Here is a 19,804-nt window from a genome sequence, read left to right as displayed (position 1 = left end):
GGTTCTCCTAGATCATTTTTCATTCTGGGTAATTTCTCCCAAAATGATGAATCATTACAAGATTTTAATTCGTCAACTTCTGAGAGTAATTGCCATTCTTCATTGACTTTATCTATATTTAAATGTTGTAGCACAGGAAATAGATTTGTAAACTCTGATATTGTTAAAATTCTGCCACTTGTAGCTGTCATTGGTCTGAAAAGGGAGGCAAATTTTAAAAATTTATCCTCAAAATCAAATCTTTTTTTTATTTGGAGTGTTAACTCAACATAGAACTCCAAACATTTAATTTTAAATGTGTGTAAATCTGAGGTGGAAATTTTAGAAATATTGTCAGGGTTTTTTAAAAAAGCGTCAACTTGACCACCAAAATAAATTTGATCCATACTTCTAAAGTTGCTTGGATTCTGAACATTTATATCATGTAATTTATCTGAGGAGTCTAAAATATTTTGCTTAATAAAACATTTTAAAATATTTTTATACAGGGTAGTAATCTTGTCTAAATAAACTGGCATTTTTGACTGCTCAGACTGAAATTCCAGATTTAGCTGAGTTATACGCTCTAAGTTAAATTTAAGAAATTGCAAATATAGTTTGTAAACAGGATTATTTAGCGCATTTAATATTGCCTTGGCAGATGGCAAATTATTTTCCGACACTGTGGCTTGAAAATGTAAAGTTAATGAATTCCAGTGCTCTAGCACTCTAGTACAAACTTCCTACAAAAGAATTGCTTTAGAGCTGAAATAAAATAAATTAGTTTTCTTACTTTCAAAGATAACCATCTGGTCTGACTGGGTTTCAACATCTTAGTGGGCTTTTCTTCAGCGAATACTTGACACTGATATAATTCACCCATTCGTTTGGGGCTATTACTGAAATGATTATACACATCTCTTACAAATTGTTCTATAACATTCGGTAATTTTTTAGCGGCGTGCGAAGCCACAAGATGCAAGGAATGACAGCCACATCCACGCACTACAATTCCTGGACAGATTTCCGTCAATTTTTGTTGGACGCTATTGAACTCTCCCATCATGACGTTTGCATTATCCGACCCAAATCCTACTACATTATTATATGGCACTTGATTTTTGTCCAAAAAAGCTTTAACAGCTGAAAATAAGGATTCTGCAGAACAGTTTTCTACTTCTACAAGTTCAGCAAAATGATCTTTAATCTTTCTTTGGTCTTGATTGTAAAATCTACAGTTAATGACAAGACTTTTTTTTGTTGCGATATCAGTCGTTTCATCTACTATTATAGAAAATTTCTCTTTCTTTAACCTATCTCCTACATCTTTCTTTGCAATTGGCCCTAATAAATTATTTGTAATATCTGTAGCCTTAGTCCTTTTCAATCTCATGCTTTTCACAACTTCAGGATTCTTGAACACCTCTTCTTTGATTAATTCTGTGAGGTTATCTGCTAATGAGAGTGGCAGATCATTTTCACAAAGAAAAGTTACAATTCTAATTTCCGCTTTTTTTATTTGCTCATTTAAAGTTACCTTTGGTGTTAAAATAGATTTAATTTTTGGTGTTGTCTTTAAAGCATTGTATTTCTCAATATGTAATTTTGAAGAAGCATGTCGTTTTATATGAAAACTTCCCCCTCGAAGAACAATATTGCACACTTTACAAATCGTTGCACAGTCATTTTGTCTAATATCTATGAAGTCGTATTCCTCTTTCCATTGTTCTTTAAATTTTTGTTTGTAAGTTTTTCTTTTCTTTGAACAAGAAGCAGCCTTATCTTTAATGTTATCATTACTTTCACTATTATCACAGGTTACTTCAATCTCTTTGGTATTGGTACTACTACTACTACCACATACAACATCCCTACAATTGTACATACTTTAGAAATTAGAATTGCCTACCTCCCTGACAGAATTATTAAATTACATGTTCATTTCTTTTGTATTTAGGTCCACATTGTTGTGTGAGTCCACAGATTCAACTGCTTCAACTTCCATAGCAACATGATAATTATTACTAGCATCTTCATTCTTCTTAATACGTGTACGTGTGATAAACCTACAACCAATCCCCTGTATCAGCTAGTTGTCAAAGTTATTGTTAAATTATTTACTTGTCCATTTTTCATACAATCATATATTGACAATTGATCTGATCTTGACGGGTTGACGAAGACGGAGAAAACAAACCAAACACTAAACACTCCAAAGTCCAAACAGAGAAAACGTAAACCCGTGAACCACAGAACCGTGAACTAGGGACTATAAAAAAAACAGGAAGCGAAGTTGGACGGGACTACCAACCTAAACTCACACACACTACCAACTGTCCAACTATGATTCACTATGTCACCAATTGCGTTTTACTAAACTAAATTAACGCGCTAAATTCAAATTTTATTTTTAAAAATAATGAAAAAAATTTAATTACCCAAATTTACAAATTGTACTAGATTCGTTAAAGAGGTGCTAGGGTACTAAAATCATGGTCATTGTACTAAATCTAGTACAATTGTACTAAAAACGGCAACACTGCCATTATGCACTTGTAAGCCGTTTGGCGCTAGCGAACGGGCGATTTGAGTTCGAAGCCATGCGGTTTGAAACTTGGCTTTCTGTCATTGTGTTGTCACTTTGTCGGATAAAGACATGATTACTACATTTTAATCGAAATTTTCGGTTAGTTAAGCATATTAATTACATAGATAATCATTCCTAATATACCTATTCTTAAATACAACGAAATTTATGGAGATGTGAGTATGAATTCACGGAATTCAGTACTTGTTATAATATCCACAACATTGGAAGTAGACGAAGGAAAAGAAAATGGAGATTTAAGCAGGCAAAGGACTGTTTGCGGTGACAGAGAATGTTTCCGTCGGGCTCGGTACATTAGCAGCACTATTGGAAAGGGTTGCCTACAACATTATGTTAGTGAAAAATATTTTTAAAGTACATTTTAAATTATTGCAAGTCTATTACTGATTAAAAGATTTTTGTAAATCCCTACCTGGGCAAATATTTAAACTTTCTGAAGCCAATTCATTGAATGTTTTTGTCTTTTTATAATCCTTACACGTCTCCAAATAGCATTTTACATGTCATCTTTTTGACATTTAACGTTTCGCGCCAATTTCAGCGCCGGCAAAGTAGCGCCAAACGGCGAACGCCGAAAACTGGCAAATGAACAGGCCGGAGAGAGCCAAGAGTAGAAGGTCGTGATTTGCAGACTATTGGGATGCATAGAATGCATTGTTGCCACATTTAGTGTAACGAATAGGTCCCTATCTTCTACAAAAAAGAAGATTGATTTTTTTAAACATTTTTACCTGATCTCTTAATGGCTACTTAACAACATACTACTACGTTGTTCCGCGAATTTTGGGGCACCCAGTATTACTATATTACTATATTATACTATATTACTAAAATAAATATCACTTAAATATTGTGATAATATTTAATATCACTTTAAAATAAATATCACTTACTTGCTTTTTCATAAACGAATAAGGTCGACTTTAACATTGATACGTAGACCACAAAGAAGAGGGGGCCAATTTTCCCATTAATCCATTAAAATAAGCCAGTATTACTTCCTCCGTTATAACATCAACGGTTTTCTTTCTCATTCAGTCACGAAATTTTTCCAACACTTTCAAATATCTTTCTTTAGATTTTGCAGGCAGTAAATTAAAGGTAGCGGCGTCGCGCGTCGGCCTCTTCTAATATATCATCAGGAACAATGAAACGTCTCTTTTCCTCTGTCTACAAATTGAAAGCAAATACTCCATATAGGAGTATAAGATATATGACCTAAACTTTTTTACAATATTGCCTAGCATGAGCATAAATCATAATCGTAGATAAAAGAGTACATTGAAGAAAATCAGCAACCGCGAGAGGGCGCTTCAAAGAGTGAACGAAATCGGGAAAACAATAAAACAGCTAATTTAATTTGTCTGTGGATTTAGTTTGCTGGTAAAATGCCTAAAGTGGATGTAACAGTTTTTGACATTTTAAAATATTATTATTATTAATGGTCAAGATAGGCCCCTAAAAGAAGATTGTATCGTTATGCCTATTATAGTCACACTCTCGCTACACTCAGTCAATGTTTTAAGGAGATCTAAATCAACACCGGTAAAAGCTTTTAGTTTTTCGTCGTTGTTTAAAACAAATTGCAAGTTATAAGAACCACCAAGATCATCAGTCTGCGACGATTTGTTTACCAAGACCTTTGTCGTTGGAACTTTCTGAACCGGCTCTTCAACATTTATGATTGTCTGTTGTGCTGTTTCTTCAGTAACATCAACAGTTGAAGAAAATTTGTCAGCATCAGCAGCCTCACCCAGATCATTTGCTGCTTCTTTTACACCAAAATTTAATCTTCCCGAACAAAAAAAAAAACTACACTAGTTAGGTCAATAAAATTTGTTTTGCTGTTGTGTAAAAAGTTAAATTAAAAACTATAATCACTAAAGCTTCACAAACTTACCCGAAGGTATAAAATTATTCATTTTAGTTGCGCTTTGCATCGCCACGAGCGCTATGTGCAAATAATAATAATGTATATAAACCAAGGCACCAATAAAAAAAACTTCTTCCAAATAACAACTTTATTGACAAAAAACTGTAAAATGCATTACATCAAGCAAAAAAATGACTAGTAATAGGTAGTTATTTATAGAAAGTTTTATTCCATACTGACCATTATTTATAATGAATTGGTTATTTTTTACTCTCAACGTCTAAAGTCAAAAAAATATAATTATTTAAATTTAATTGTAGACGATACAATTTCACTTTTACATAAAGAAAAAGGTAATTAAAATACAATTTTTTCATGATACCATACTGTTAACCTGCTATAACAGTACTCTCTTCTCAATTGATATGTGTGTCATATCAGCCACGGCCGTTATTTATTAACGGTATTCTATATATATTCCGTTGCAATGATATTACACAATTAAGCCACAGATCACTCGTAAATTTTATTAGTGATGAAAGACAAGCAAAATTTACGAATCCTCAAGTATTAAATGTTCATGGTATCATGAAAAGTACTGAACGCCACACGGCCGATACGCAAATAATAACAGACTGGGCTGATTATAAAATCTCGGCTGTCGCCTCGATTTTACAATATTCAATCGCGTCTGTTTTTTTGCTTCATATCGGCCTTATGAGGTTAATAATTATAACGTTGAGGACGAAATAAATATTTTTTTTACAAAAATGAGATACAATTTAGGCCATTCTGCATCAAATTTTAATAAAATAACGACCTTTTGAAAAATAAACTGCCAATCAAATGGAAGAATTTAACACGTTACCTTAGAAATTCCAAATTAAAGGGCCTTTAAAATTTAATAAAAATTACATAATATATCCTAATGGCTGCTGTATCGTCTCGGCGATACAAAGTCGCTGGCGTTTCCAAACGACTTAGTTCAATTTGAAATGTGATTGTGAATGAAACAAATTCGTGTGATTTTCTAGATTTTTACTTAGATGTTACTTCGTACAACAACACTGACCAACTCTTACACTCAGGGGACGCCCACCCTTATATACAAGTGGGTGGGGAATGCTAATCCCCTGAGGTCAGAGAGAAAGAGAGGTACATAACAAGGTACATAAGAACAAAAATAGACGGTATTGAATAGCTGCCAAACTGTACCTACAACTAAAGAAAATTACTAAATTCAATATTTTTTAACATAACAATAACAAAATGGAATGTTAAATTCCAGGAGTAGGCTGATCCGACCACTAATTGACCACTTAGCATTTTTTTTTTCAACCATCAAATCAATCCAGGGGTTGACCGACGCAAAATAAACTTAATAAAAAAATAAAAACGCAAACACAATAAGAAAACCATTGATTATAAATCTGATTAATTTAACATCAATTAACTTAAAAAACTGCATGTGAAAATTGGTACTTCAGTCTTCCGCCAGAAGTGATTATTTTTGGTGATTATTTTTGGTGATTCCAGTTTTGTTTTTACTATTTGGCTTCTCTCTATAAAGCTAATGTCATTATAGATAATCTTAAATGATGTGTGACCTTCATTTAATGGTGATAGTAGTGATAGTGCTTGAACTTCAATTTCATCCTTGTGAATAACTTTTTGCACTATACACATAATTATGCACTTACCTTTTGCTTGGAAATGCCACCACTAGAAACTCGTCCTTTTCCGGAATAGTCTCATCCCATTCATCCGATAATTCTTCTCCACTTGTTTCACTTTTATTCCATTCCTTCTTCTTCGTTTTCTGATTCTTTCGTTTCAACTGTTTTCTTGGGTCGCTTATTAATGGTCTTGGCTTTGTTTTCCTTGTCTTCTTTTTTACGTTTATTTCTAGTACTCTTTGCTTTTTTGATTCTTCTTCGGTCCTTTTCTTATTGTCTTTGTCTTCGTGAAATTTAAGCCACCTTGTTGAAGTCGTGGCATAAGGAAGCCTCACCGTTTTTCGTTTACTTTTTTTCTTTTCTGGTGATTCTTCTGGCCAATATATGTGATCTAAAAAGGAGCTACTAATAGAACTTTGCATCGGTCGTAACGTTAGGTTTTGGTGAATGACTGGTACAACATTCTGTCTCTTATTCTCATTATTTCCGGGCAATTTGCCTTCTAGTTCCATTGGCATATCTAATTTAATTCCCATTCTCAATTCCCCAGAGCTGTTTTTCACTTCACTTTTATTTGTAAATGGGACACTTGGTAATTCTTTGTCAGTCTTGTTTCTCGTCGCATTTTCATCTACATTTGGCACATTTGGTTCAGTCTTATCTGTTTCGCTGTAGTAGTCAATTTCAGTCTGATCATTTCCCATTAGATCTTGTGTGTCTTCTATTTGTTCTTCATCTTTTGCTCTTAAATTAAAGGCTTCTTCGTGTTCTTTCAAGTAGCGCTGTCTCAGTTTCATCCACACATAAAAGAGTTATTTGGCTTCTATATCACCATCCCATTCGCCATTTTTATCAGTTACTGTTTGTCTGAATTGTGTTGTCCTACCAGGAGGCAAAGTAGATTCTAAGTACAGTAAATGTTCAATTTTAAAATCAGCTGGTCTTACTCTTAATTTGGCATCTTCGGTATCTACTTTTCTGGTGTTATAAGACATGCATTTTGTAAAATCAATAGCATTGGCATTGAATGGATAAAAACCAAAGCCATTTTAAACAGCTTCAGCCGATACATTTTTCTAAGAGAGAACTGAATACCGGTTTAGTAACGTTTTTGTTATTGTTGGTGCGTTTTCAGTAAGTTATAAACAGTATTTTTCGCGGTTTGAAGAGGGCTACATCTGCTGGCTGCAAAATGTGTGTAGTATTTGGATATAGGGCAAATAATATAATACCGTTTTCTGCACAAAATTTTGAAACATTAAACGTCAGATGAGACCTGTGTCCATCAACCAGGTAAAGCACAGGCAATTTAACATTCTTTTCTTTATGGAGCGGAAGAAACGTGTTAAAGACATCACAATGAAAGCATTGCCTCGTCATCCATCCTGATTTCGATTTTCCTATTACCCAGTCAGGTGTAGTGTTATGGGCAATTTGTGCAGGGATCCTTTCATAGGGATAAACTATCATCGGAGGATCTCTTCTTTTCCGGATATCGTAAACAATACTGTAATTTGTTCTTTTCCCGATCCGCTTGTAACCTGGTAAAAAAATTTCATTCCCCTGGGGCCCAATACTAAGCCCGTTTTAGGGTTAGTTTCGAATCCCGATTCATCGGAATTGATGATGCGACAAGGATCTTCCAGGATATCCAAACATCCAAGTTCTTCGAGATGTTGCTTAATTTACAAACATTTGAAACTGGCAGATAGTGACTTGTAACTTGGCTACATAACCCAAAAAGAACAACAAACTTGGATCTAGGCCTCAAGAAAATGTTTGGCTTATACTCTATAGCTTCTATCAGTTTATGTTCTTCACTGCTGACTTCAGTATTTAAATCCGCGCGACAAAGCTTACAAAAACCAATGGATTTTAACAATGTTTTAGCCATTGCACCTGTTACATAACCATGCAATTGTAAAACAGTATCTCCTTCGACGGGTTTGAAAGTGATCAATTTATTATCTGCATAATGCATAGGTGCCAAACCTACATGTTCTCCATGCATTTCTTCACTGGTATTCAATAATGATTTCAGGGCACCTAAAACACCTTCTGTTTCATCCTGTTCACAATTCGCACTTGGTGAATGTTCACAATTCGCACTTGGTGAATGTGAAGTTAAAAAATTATTTAAAAGTAACGATTTGAAAGTGGCACGAAAGGCGTTACAGGTGGGTTTTATGTTTCGAACGCCATGACTGCGAATACAACAGAAGAAGTTTTCAAGAGGATCTTGGTTCAAGTTTCTGGTACAAAGGAACTCAAACCCAGAGCTTTGCAACTTGGTCCAAATCATTTTGAGATTCGAATTGACAAAATCCAGTTAGTAAATAATGCTAGGTGGAACAAATTGCTTGTTTTTGGAAAAAATGGAGTGCTTTCCAGAACTCGAAGGGCTTCATTCCAGAAGTTAACATGTTCTGTTTTTCAAGTAACAGCATGCTTTAACAGGTTGCCGTCAAAGGGATTCAAAGCCGATCCATTTACGCTGTCAAACAACTTATCTACAAATAACAAGAAGTTTGCCGTCCCTATCTCTTGCGGCAGAACAGTGTTTAAGCAGCCCCCTCATTGTGGATTGAACTCTATGAGACAAAACTAGCGCAGCATTTTTCATTTTTTTTATTTTCTCTTTTCTCACGTGCTCTTCTGTTGGTCGATGAAGCATACGGCAATCATCGTCGTCATTGTCCAAATCGTAAAGTTGTTCAATATGAACCCACAAAGCAATTTCATCCCTATTTCTCCAACTAAACTTCACATCATAATTTAAAATATTATTTCTTACCCATTTCAGCAAATGTGGGAAATCAAGGAGAGAGAAATTTCACGATTTAAAAGTATATGTTTCATGACGTTCGCCAATTCTTGCTGCCCCCTGTTTTGTTTCTGCGACTAAAGTATTTATTGCAGCTTTATTATACTGGTCACATACAGTAGCATCGACTTCAAGACCAACTTCAGTCAAGCTCTGAATCATTACTTTCACATGCTTGGCAATTTCAGGATTACTCATACCATTTTGAGTAAAAAAATATGCCAAGGGCTGCTTCCACTTCGAAGCAAGTCCCTTGAGAATGAACACTAAGACATGATCAGTTGATCAGCAATTTTACATGTCCTTTCCTCACCACACAACTCATGAAACCAATCAATACAGTGACCCGACTTATTATATGTTAATGATGACTGCAAACTCATTTCATCAAACATTAAAATACAGTGTCTGTCCCTCAGTTTCAACCGTTCTACACTTGTGCGCAAACTTTGAATTATGACTTTGTTCAAGCCGCATTCCAAAGGAATTTTGTGTAATATCGCCATCAGTGTTTTGCGTGACGGCAGGGAGTTTTTGTTTTTGTAATAATCGATACCCTCTGGCACTCTGTTTGAACAATGCCAGTGACAACAATTTGTCGTTTAGGGTAGGACGTCGTCCTTTGGGTTTTTTAAGTTGTTGCGTAATCTGTGATTGGAGAAATTTAAAAGTTGTCTTGTTTACATGCTACTGAAAAATCTCTCCACTTTCTGCCGTTTTTATGGCTTCTTTAATCCGATCCTTGTTTGTAACAACTTCATTGGTGATTCTTGGAGCAATACTTCTATATTCATTGGCGATGGTATACAATTTTGCAGCTTTAGGTTTTAGCTGGCTTTTTTTTCTCAAATTAACTTCTAACAGAAAGATTCTTTTCTTCTTAGCGAACATAAAATCTATTGTCTTTTTTTTTGTTTTTTGCACGGCTTCAACTGCAACATATAGTAAATTCATTTTTGTAATGACGAACTAGCTGGAACTTTTTTTTGTTAGATTTTTTTACAAAATAACTAAAAAAGACAAAGCAGCACATTTTAAAGGTTTTCAACAAAGTAAAAGAAATTACTGATGGAGATAAAGGAAACGTAATGAAAAAGTACAAAATTGTAGAAGCAAATGACGTGACCCATTACCTACTTGTATTCAGCATGGGTAGACAAGCAAAAATTAGTTAAAATTATTCAGAATATTTTTTCACTGTAGACCAGTGTTACGAATCAAAATTCAAATTTTGAAAAAAAAACCAAATGGCGTATTAAAAATGTCGGGAAACGCAGGGAAAGTAAGAATTCAAATAATTTGTGTAAATAATTATACAAATTCAATGAAAATTTAGTCATCTTTTAACTCCTAATCACTAGCAGAACAACTTTCATCATCTTCATCGCTGCTGCATTCAGTGGTGTCATTTACAAATGATTCATAATTATTGCCTGGAACTGAAGGTGAAGACAGTAGTTCAATCGCGTCTGGGGATAATGGTTTCGTTTGTATAGGAGGTATTTTTCGGAAATTAGAAATGTAAGGATCTGACGTTATTAAAAAAAAGTCTTTGAAACACATCTCGCAAATTTTTTTCTCGAGTACATTTTCTTGCGAAATCTTCTCGGAACCTTTTAATAAATTTGTTGCATAATTCCTGAGCTTCTTCGGACATTTGTCCGATCGGAAGCAGGAAAGAGTATAATTTTGTAGCCATGAATGAGAATTTTGTGCACTGTCGGGGACATATAAAACCATGGATATAATTCCACAAATTTTCGTGCGGTTTCCTCAGTGTATTTTTGAATTTTTTGGACATCAATTTGAAAACCGCAAGACATTGCTTGTAAAATAATATAAAATCGCCTGATCAACTCCAGTTATTTCGGCAGAAATTGAATAATTTGAAATAAATCTGCGAGCTGTGTTTCCGTCATTTGAACTTTCATAACCCTGTTTTGGTTGATCTACCGGGACATTTTTTTAACATTGAACATAGCCCATACTTATTCCCTATGTTCAGTTTTAAAAAACACAGGTCAATGCATGTATGTAATCACGTAACCAAGGTAACGAAAATAAGTACTTGACAGTTTAATAAAATGGTCAAGTTGTTTGAAGAAGAAATACACATAATGCAGTTATTCTATGCCAATCAGAGCATTAGAAATGTGGGTGACATTTCTAATGCAACACATGATAGATCAATTCCATCAATCGGAACAATTTTTAACATTATTTCAAAATCTCTGGTGTTCGGTATAGTTGGTTACATAGCAACTCACAATGCATTGATCTGTGTTTTTTAAAATTGAACATAGGGAATAAGTATGGTTAAAAAAATGTCCCGGTATAATAAGCAGTGTCCGGACGAAATAGTACCGCACAAGTCGACCAGTAATACTTTGCGTAATACCCCACTCACATATAAACACGATTCAGCTGGTTTGCTTTCAATAACAGGGAACCAGCGAAATCGTGTTTATGTGCGAGCGAGGGATTACGCAAAGTTGTACTGGTCGACTTTTCCGGTACTATTTCGTCCGGACACTGATAATAAGACCTAATCTCTGTTTAAAACCTTGTTGCACATTTTTTTTTGTTGGCTTCAAAATTGTCTTTATCACACTTGCGCGTTTGCCATTTTTAATGTCTAATTTGTAAGATAACTTCAAGCAACATTCCATACATCTAATCCACGCATGCAGCGAAGATATCCCAAATTGCAAATTATCGTCACAAATTTCTTTCTTCAATATCTCATCAATATCATTAAATTGTTTTGAAGTAGATTTGCACAGATAATAACACATAGTTGCTTTTGTTTCAGTTACTGAATTGATAACTTTGTCATCTACCATTGTAAATGCAAATTTTTAAATGAACGCGAATATTTCTTCTGTACATATTACTTTCAAAAGGTACAAGATTTTCCTCTTCTGCTTTGATTAATTCATATTCTGCTTTAGTTGTTTCAGCAGTTTTACGTAAAAATTGAATTTTTATTGGCCTACAAAATCTTGTTGGTGAAGAACGCGGATTTTTCCAAACAATAATTTCTGATTTATCTTTTTCATTTACAAACGTTAATTGCAAAGGCACAAGTGAAGTAAAGAAAATGTTAGCGTCTGATGTGCTGCTACCTGCACTGAAATTTTGTTTATAAGTGCTTTGACCAGAAGTGCCATCGCACCCCCATTTGCATATTAATTGTAAGTCATGCCGTTTGTCGACAGGTAGACTTTCGATAACATCAGATTGTGCTTTTAGTATTCTTTGAACTGTATGATTTAATAACGATTGAAGTTTCACAGATGCCACACTTTCAGTTGCAGTAATATCTGCAGAATAACATTGTTCTTTACATTGCAGTACTTTATAGTAAGCTGGGTACATTTTACTATTTTTATTTAAACTGACCGGGCGGATTCCATTGTACTGGCTTTTTGGTAATCTGTACTCCACTAAAAGGGATAATGCTTAGGCAGGTGTCAGTTCCTCTTCGGGAGCGCGTTCCACAGATTTCAGGTACCTGGATGCTTTTGATGGGCTGCCCACCGTGATGTCCTTAACGACTTTTGAAGCGTCCAATTGTTTCACAGACAACAGACAGCTTTACTACCAACTTAAATGCACTTTTTCCATGGCCTCCCCTTATGCCAAAACATAGTGAATGGTGTTGTAACAAGTGTTCAATTGAATTGTTCATCAAGTTGGCTATGATTGTATTTTTTAAGAGACAACAACATTGTAAATTAAGTTGGTGAGACAAAGATAGCGACAAAAATCAAAGCTAATTTAATGAACTTTTCAATTGAACACATGTTATATAACGAGCGATCCAAAAGTCTTTTTATCAAGTGAGCCATGACATTATTATAATTACACCATAAAATAAAAAAATGTGAAATTAAAAATATCAAAGGATACGGACAGACTAATAAAACATATTTTTAATTTTCATTTAAATATGCGCCAAATATGCTGCAGTCCAACGGCATTCGTTTCCACTGTCATGACCCATTTGATAGAAAGACTTGGATCGCACGGTACTTTCGGTGTTGTACATATGGTCCAAGAAAATCTAAATATGACATCAATGACGATTCTGCTATATCTTCGGGCCCAGTACCAGTTGGCAGTAAACGGCCGTCTCGTCGAACTTTGACATATTTGTCTCCTAAGTATTTCCACTTTTTAATAGCAGTTTCATCATCTACAAAATTCTCATTTGAGAATGTACTATTTTAAACAAGTGCTCACTGGACTAGAGCATCGCACATACCACGAAAATTCATTGCCACTTCTTCATTTTCACATCAGCCCTCTTATACCCTCCGGATCGTTTATTGTATAAAATTGGGCATTTTTGCACCAATTCTATAAATTTCACTGCCTCGTCGTGATCCATTATCATCCTGTAATATTGTTATTAACACTTTATTGTATTTGTTACAAATACAATACCTACATCACAATAAACACGAAAAATAAAACGTAACCTTACCTTCTTTGCCGTCAAAATGTCGGTCAATGTCCAACTGACTGCCCAACTAAATTAAACAGTGTCAGCTACAGTTCAAATTCTCGTGACAGACAACCCATTAGTTCGAGAGTTTTATAGTCAATGGGACAGGCAACATGTTACATATCAAAAACCGAATTTTCAATAAGTACTCTTAATTCCGATTTAAGAAATCAGAAAAACACTTGTATTAACAGGCACATATTTATAAAACGAAATTGATACACTTTTAAAAAATAAACTTAATTAAATTCTTACAAAAAGAATAACAATAATAGAATTAGAATATGAATAAACGAAAAACTCAGTCTCTAAATTTTAAGAAAAAAAAAGTAAAGGTCAGTAACCTTTTGTGACCCTTGATTCTATAATTATATTTTCAATTAGGTATTATTGATTACAATTTGAAAACTTATTCTTTTTTTGCATAAATACTTGAATTAAACAATTTAAAATGTTCATCATTTGGGTGAAACGTTGTGCAGTTAATACTGTTTGATCTAAATGAAGACCTAATTAGACACATGGCATTTAATGTATTGTCACCTATCTTATTACGTTTTGCGGTCTTCACGTCATTCACCACCGAGAAAATACGCTCAGATTCAGCGTTAGAATGAGGAAGACTTAAAACAATTTTGGCTAATTTGCCAATGTTTGCAAACTTTTTCTCGCCTTAAAAATTCTGTTCAGTTAACTCATTTCACATGAGGTCCACCTTCAATGATGAATAGTATTCTATGCTTGGGCCAACCAACAGATATAGTAATAAAAAAAAGGGGATGTGGCCTAGTTGCGTAGAACGATATACGCCGAAGCCTGTTTCACAATGAAGCAGGTTCTTTGCCATTTGTCATTCTTATAAGTCTTGAAAAAAAACTATTTTGTAATACAAATCGAAAAATGCCAAGGAAAAAAAAACAAACATAAACACGTGGTCAAACTCCCGAAGCGAGGTTAAAACGAATGAGATGCCGGATGCCGTCAAATAATTTTTGTGGATGTACATCAGGCTTTCGAAAATCTGCGCACATTTTGAATAAGCCAATTGGAAGCTGCTATTTAAAATACGCGGGCACTAGGGGGCGGTTTTACTACTATATCTGTTGGTTGGCCCAAGTATAATTGTTTTTCGTCGAATGTAAATGGCGTTATTCGCCACTCATCTTGGACCTTGTTTGTGTCAAGTAATGTTTGAAATGCATTTGTTACCCGGGAAATGTCTTTAAATACAACGCGGTTTTTATTAAAAACATGGCACGGCAAAATGAATTCAAAATCACGAAAGATACCATCCAGTGGCAATCTTTTAATTATGTGACGAGCAGCAGTGACATAGAATTGTAAAATTTTAACACGAACACCATGTTGCTCGGGTGGTGACAATGTGTTAACAAATGCATTGCATTCAGTTCCTAGGTAAATTTCCTCTAGTGGTAGATAACAATGAGGATTTAATAAATCAATTGGTTTTCTATCAGTTAGCAACAATTGATAATGGATGAAATTTTGAGCAAATTGCTGAAATAGTATTTGTGATTTCTTGGCCAAAGAATGAATTAGAATATCACTTGACTGAAAAAGTGTATTAAATGAATTAATGAAATTCAATGCATATTTGAGAAATAAAAGATAACTTTTAATAGTTTTATCTTGCATCAAGTGTAAGATTGTATTTGCTGTCTCTAACTGATCCTCTAAACAAGCAATCTGAAAATAGGATACTAATACGTCCCAGTTTTGTAAAATACGAGAAATACAATCATCTAATGACAACCACCGAGTATCACATAGTTTCAGAATTTTGTAATGTTTTAAATTGAAATATGTTTGCATTTCAATAAGTTGAGCACATCGTCTTGCACTGCCTGATATATACGAGGTAAGCGCCAAAAATTCCCGGCCTGACATAGATCCAGATTTTCTAGCAGGACAAACTTTTGGCATTTAATAGATACTTATCTTAGAAAGCCTTACAAAAAAAAATAGACGTTCTACGTTAAACAGTTTTTAATTGAAGGTATCTTAAACACGACGTATTGAGTAAAATGTCTCAAGTGGGTCAAATCGAGTATCGAGCTGAGATAAAATTCTTGGTAAAAAAAAGGTTTACTCCCTAAATTATCAAATGAAGTTTGGATGACGTGTACAGTGGAAGTTGTTCTTCCTATTCTGTAGTAAAAGAATAGGCAAAGCGCTTTCGTATGGGACAAGAGTGCCTTGAAGATGATCCAGGATCTGGTCGACCAGTAGAGGTTCACGGATGACAAAATTGTCCTTGCTGCTGAAGGGTTGGTATTAAGTGACCACCGTTAGAAGGTCAAAGAAATATCAGAAATGGTTAAGCTTTCAAATACAAGTCTTCGCTGGATCCTGCATGATCATTTGGGAATGCATAAAGTCAGCTCAAGATGGGTTCCCAAACTTCTTTCGGCTGTTCAGCGGCAACATCGAGTTGAATGTGTACGAACACTTTTAAAGCTCTGTGGATTAGATCCAAAGGCTGTGTTGAAGACCACTGCAACAGGAGATGAAACAATGGTCTTGTACTATGATCCTCTGCCGAAAAAGTAATCGATGGAATGGCGACGTCAGGGTGAAACACCCCCAAGAAAATTCAGAGTTTGTCAATCAACAAAAATGGTAATGGCCCCAATTTTCTGTGATTGTGAGGGATTGCTTCTTATAGATTTTAAGGAAACTGACACCACGGTCAAGGGCAAATATTATGCAGTATTGCTTCATAAATTGCGGGACAATATACCGGGGGAAGCAAACCAGAGGCGCCCGGATACTGCATGAGAATGCACCAGTTCCTACTGCCGGTGTCGCACAAGTCGCCATGCTGGATTTTGGTTTCCACTAAATCGACCATCCTCCTTGTGGCCCAGACATGACCCTTAGTGACTATTATCTGTTTGAATATTTAAAAAAATATCTATCTGGGCGACGTTTTAATGATGATAATGAGCTAAAAGCAGCGGTAGTAGCCCGTTTTGAGGATAAACCAAAAGAATATTTTTTTAAAGGGATTGAGTTGTTAATTAAAAGATGTAACAAGTGTATTGAAGTTACGGAAGATTACATCGAAAATTAATTTGAAAAATTTTAATTTATTTTGCCTCCGTCATAGCCAGGCCGGGTAATTCTGGCGCTACCCTCGTATGTATAAATTTGTCTAAGTAATGACTCTGCCTCTTTAGGCAGTTCAGAGCAGGCGTAACTTGCTATCAAAGCAGCCGAATGGCATATACATTTCAATAAAATAGAATGGGGCACTTCTTGTTTTAATCTAGAAAAAAATGAATTTTTTGAACCAACCATTACGTTGGCTCCATCCGATGCTACACCTAAAATATGCTCTAAAGGAATTTCAAATTTGTTTAAGGTTGCTGTAAATTTGTTAAATATTGTTTCTCCTGTGGTGTCCCTAGCATCTAATGGAATTAGTTCCAATAATTTAGTTAAAACTTGTCCAGATCTGTTCGAAATATATCGAGCAAGTAGGCATAAAAATTTAGTGTTACTTATATCAGTCGACTCATCAAGGAGAATGGAAAAATGCACCTGAAATTATGTATTTTTAGTGGTACATACTTTTTGTAGATCAGATACAAGTGTCTGACTTTCATATTTTCCTAAAACTTCTTTAATTAATTGGGTACACTTAGTTCTTTTTAAATGAAAATCTTGCATAATTTTCGAATTTGGAATTCCCTTTTTCAAAACCTCAGTAATATGATCAACAGTCTGGACTGCCATATTATGTTCAGCAAAACATGCCGATAATAACAACTCAAATTTCTTCACTTGATGTTCATGGGTTTTTTGTCTAACAACTTCTACATTTGCTGCTTGAACCATTTCATCATTTGCTGCTGCCTGTACTTAATTTTCATGGCGACAAAGTTCTGATGATCCTCTGTTTTATTATGTTTTATAAGCTCACTCTTCCCTCCTTTTAAAACTTAATTACACGGAATACATTTACAACTGTGTGTGTTATTTTTATCAGCTTGAAGCCAACCCTGGAATACTGGCAAAGTCAACCAATGTGGCTGAAATTTCTTCAACCGTTTCGCTTTAATTTTTACTGACGCCATTTTAGCTCTCTTGTTGCTTTTGATGGACTTATCGCATTCATTACTACTTGAATCAGTTGAATCTGAGTTCATCTACGAAAACTAATACAAAACACCCGAAAACAAAGCACTTACCGTTTTACTTTTAGTTAGTTTATGGAATTATAGATAAAGTCCATTCACGTTGGATTTTCCTAGTCAAGGTCAAATAATTCAATATTATGGCGGTGTGATTTTTACTTCAAAAATGCTTTAGCTGTGTATGTCACCAATACGGGCTGATAAAGTAACCAAGTCATTCGTAGACTGTAGAGGTTATGTTATTCGCTGTCAGCAAAGAAACAGTCATTTTTCAAATATTGTTTTTAGAGGATAACAGTAGGTTATCCATTTTGTTATCATTTGCACTAAAAATAGTGTCAGTTCTTAATCGGTATGATAGGATTAGGAACATACAATAGGTACCTAACTCCTACCTACTGGTGTTGTATTTTTCTGCTTGCCCTAATGATTAAGTGAAAAAACCCTTAATGACTACAGTGATGACTGATGAGGAACCAGAATAAGTTATAGAAAATGAACCCAATAGAAAATTGTGTGAAGTTTCTTTCATTGGAAGCGATGGAAGTAAGGAATGCATCTAAATGATGGAACAAATTTGGCAATAAAATTTCAGTTATTCAGAGACACTTATACGTTTTTATTGTGGTTGTGACGTTTCAAGAATGTATTGTTACAATTGCATACCACAAAAGAAAGGTGTATTTTGATTTTTAATGATTTTTTTCTAATTTAAGTTTTTTCGATGTACACATTACCTTTAAAATAACGTTGTATTGTTAAAACTGCTCAATAAAGGTCGTAAATAGATTATAATCATGTTAATACATACAATACATTAAATATTAAAGGATTCTGACTAATTAATTTTCGAACTGAAGCTATTTTTTCTTGAGTCCGTATTAGCTTGCGGGTTTCGTCACATTACGTCAGTTGTGGAAGGTTAACGCAATTTTAAAATTAACCTTTTTTTCTTTTCGCCATGGTAAAATCACCCAGGAATAGAATTTTATAAAAAAATATGTGACTTTATTTCACACGTCAAACTAACATTCAAAATTAAAGACGTCAAATCGCTCTCAATCGCTCTATCACGAATAAAACACGATAATGTAAAATTTACTAGGAAAGGAGGCGCAGGCTTGCAACGTGATAACAATTTGGCAGAGAAAATCCAACGTGAATGGACTTTACGTCACGTGTAGGAAAAAAAATAATAAAATGTTAGGTTAGGAATGGGTTAGGGACATTTGGCACGCACACAAAATAATAGTGGCAGCACTGGCATCGCGCAAAGTCAAGAACGACTCTTGTAGCTTGTAGCTTGTAGCTTGTAGCCATTGATGTCAAAGTCAGTCACCATTTCATAATTATTGGATAATTAACAAATATTATCTACTCAAGTCTCAAATCTTCAAAAATCCCACAAAATTGGTGAAAATCCCATTATTCCCCCGAAAGGACGTTTTTCCCACAATTGTGGGATTTTCCCACACATCTGGCAACACTGACAGGCACCGCCACAGTCGTTGTCGCCGAAGTTCAATTTCACTGAGAATCGCCCTCAAATGTCACATGATTTATATTGACAAATCACAACTCCGAATTGTTTGAATAGCAACCAATCACAATTTAATTAAGCGGAAATTTTCCCTAGGGAAAATTTCCGATATAATTGCCCTAGGGAAAAATTTTTTCGGGCGATTCTCTTCCGAATATACCTCGGGACAGATATGTATCGCCGGAAATTTTTTCGAGCAGTCCTCACACACGAGTGTTTGTAGCAAGAAAATTACACGAGGGCGTCTGCCCGAGGGTAATTTTGAGCGACAAACACGAGTGTTGGACTGCAAGAAAATAACTATTTCATGCCGCCGGCCGTTATCGACGGTTTTGCATGATTCAAAATCCGCCGGGAACGTAAAATTCCCGGCCTAGTACTTACAAAAGTGACCTTGCTAGAGAATGGGCAGGCAGCATTGAACGGACTCCGTTTCGGCGCAGGGACGCGAGGGTCGCGGGTTCGATTCCACTTGCGAAATAATTTTTTTACTTTTTAAAAATGATTTAATTTTGTCGGCATGAAAAATTTTGTGGATTACACGTCCAGAAAATGTTTTGCGAGTGCTCGTGTTGCTTCGCCTCGGCTAAACCGCCTCGGCTACGCAATATCACTCACACTCGCAAAATATCAT

General features: G+C 35.0%; 2 long non-coding RNA genes across 2 annotated transcripts in view; both read left to right on the top strand.

The window, feature by feature from the left end:
- Positions 1–19,804, top strand: part of LOC138133772 (uncharacterized) — a 125,055-nt gene that overhangs the window by 6,637 nt on the left and 98,614 nt on the right. The window lies entirely within an intron of this gene.
- On the top strand, positions 17,717–18,434 carry LOC138133499 (uncharacterized). Its single transcript, XR_011160386.1, has 2 exons — positions 17,717–17,931; positions 18,090–18,434. It is a non-coding gene; the product is annotated as an uncharacterized lncRNA (long non-coding RNA).

Source organism: Tenebrio molitor, chromosome 6, assembly GCF_963966145.1.
Source record: "Tenebrio molitor chromosome 6, icTenMoli1.1, whole genome shotgun sequence".
NCBI classification, from domain to species: Eukaryota; Metazoa; Arthropoda; class Insecta; order Coleoptera; family Tenebrionidae; genus Tenebrio; species Tenebrio molitor.
Note: the sequence above shows the minus strand (reverse complement) of the source record. Positions and strands in the feature narration are given on the sequence as shown.